At 37.2% G+C, this 2,355-nt stretch overlaps 1 non-coding gene across 1 annotated transcript; it reads right to left on the reverse strand.

Moving 5' to 3' along the window:
• Positions 1-633: 633 nt before the first annotated feature.
• Positions 634-706, reverse strand: TRNAV-CAC (transfer RNA valine (anticodon CAC)). The gene has a single exon. It is a non-coding gene; the product is annotated as a tRNA-Val (tRNA).
• Between the last annotated feature and the right edge of the window lie 1,649 nt (positions 707-2,355).

Genomic DNA, 2,355 nt, shown 5'->3' on the forward strand with positions numbered 1-2,355 from the left:
CCCTTAGCAACTTTATTTTTTGTAAATTAGACTAATTAATGGATCTCTTTGAAATTTTAACCACATATTGAGGGCCCGAATTGTAGTTCTGTGGAATTTATTCAGAACAATTAATGCAATACAAAAAAAAACTACATCCAAACAAAAAACCTTCCTTATACATTAAGAGCAGTATGAAGTCTTATCTAAGAGAGCTACCGCTCTCTCAGAATAATTATGTTTGCTTTGCCGTCATACATTTGCACTCTAAAATATAATGGTGCATTCAAACACAATATATGCTGTTTTTTCCCGGGCCAAAAAAAGACATCATTTAGGGTGTACTTTAACCCCATTTCTATGATCAATTCACGACATTTACTAATATCATTTTCAAGTATTAAGGAAATATTAGGCATTTATGCACTATTTACAGTGGCTTTTAACATCTTTTTTAGACAATCTGTTGACCTTCTAATATTACTTAGTTTAATGGTTATAAAAGTGGGGAAAAAGTACGCTACCTATGTCAGATTATTAAACCAAGTGAAGTGAAATAATTGTTAAATAATTATAATAGCCACTGCACCACAGACACGTGGTAAGTCTAAGTTTTCCAAGAGATCTAGCTAATTAATCACGATGGTTAAAACGTGTATCTACCTGGGCTCGAACCTGGGACTTTCCGCGTGTGAAGCGGACGTGATAACCACTACACCATAGATACGTGATTATACTGAGTTTTTCAAGAGATCTGGCTAATTAATCACGATGGTTAAAACGTGTATCTACCTGGGCTCGAACCTGGGACCTTCCGCGTGTTAACCGGACGAGATAACCACTGCACCATAGATTCGTGGTAGCACTGAGTTTTCCAAGAGATCTAGCTAATTCTTATGTCCAATCACAATGGTCAATACATGTATCTACCACTGCTCGAACCTGGGACCTTCCGCGTGTGAAGCGGACGTAATAACTACCGCACTACAGATACGTAGTAATACAGAGTTTTCCAAGAGATCTAGCTAATTATTATGTCCAATCACGATGGTCAAAGCCGTACTTCTGTAATTAACTAAAATTAACATAATTGTTTTGATCAAACTGGCTGATAGCACACCCTGAATACTTAATTGTTAATTTAAGATAATTCCGAAAAGTAACTTCGCTGTAGTTTTTAAGTTAGCGGTGGGGGAAAAATCACGAAAAACCCCATGTTAATCTCCATAGGAAATTTAGCAAAAGCATGTGAATTTTTCTTTAACGTTACAAAACGGTATCAAGTCATATCTACAAGGGCCTACCGGCCCTGTAGAATTAGAAAGACAATAATTATTACTAGAAAGACAATTCTTATTAGTTGCACAAAACTGTACGTGGTTTAATTGACTACAAACAGGTGAATAAATAATTTACCATTATTTTCCGGAAAAACTGTAATCTAAATTTCAAAAATTTTAATCGCTAATTTACCTTCATTTAGTCGAAAAAATTATTAAGTCTAATTCTTCTGACAGGTGGCCAAACCCTTGTGTTCTTCTTAACACACCAGATATTGCTGACCAAAGACAAGATGGACAGTATTTTTGACGCCGCGAATACTATAAATACGACGCTAATGTCTTGAAAGGTCATCTTCGAAAATTCCGTACTTTTCTGTCCTATTAGATATTTCGTGCAGGATATCTTGTTCGCTCGGATACGATGTCCAGTTTCCCAAAAGTGTTGAATTCTATAAATATAAAATAAAACTGAACTTCAAGAAAGACAGACATTTGATTAATTTAGACCCAGAATGCCTCGCAGTGGCTTCGCCAGGGGTTTTTTGGAGGCGCTTGAGCCCCCTGAAAATTCTCTGAGGCCCTTCCTAAAATTTCTTAAAAGCGCTCCCTTACATTTACCTAAAGCCTCTCCTAATTATTCAGTTGGGGTGAATTGAAGTTTTTACTATATGAAAGTGAAATACACATAGAAACACTATATCATATTTATATCATCTAGAGCGTATGTGTACAGTCGTAACAGTCTATTTTCATGATTTGTCTATAGTATAGCAACCCTACACCGTCCCAAGCACTGATGGCAACATCTTCCCCCTTTCGTCTCAATCGCCTGCCTTCCGAAGCAAGGTCTAAAAAATAACATCTCCCCGTCCTCTACCCACTAAAGTACCTAGGATCTCCGAATGGAATAATTGAAATTATGCCATTAACGCCCCCCCCCCACTTCAATTAAGCACGCCCACTAGTCACACTCGAATTTAGTCTATAGTCCTGATACAGTCTAGGGATGCACCGATATGGGTCCAGCCGATATATCGGCCGATATTATCGGCCCATAAAAAATAATATTTCCCCATGTATATCGTTTCCAAGA

Source organism: Phalangium opilio, unplaced genomic scaffold (genome assembly GCF_054372755.1).
Source record: "Phalangium opilio isolate 3A_F unplaced genomic scaffold, DU_Popi_V2 ptg000061l_1, whole genome shotgun sequence".
NCBI classification, from domain to species: Eukaryota; Metazoa; Arthropoda; class Arachnida; order Opiliones; family Phalangiidae; genus Phalangium; species Phalangium opilio.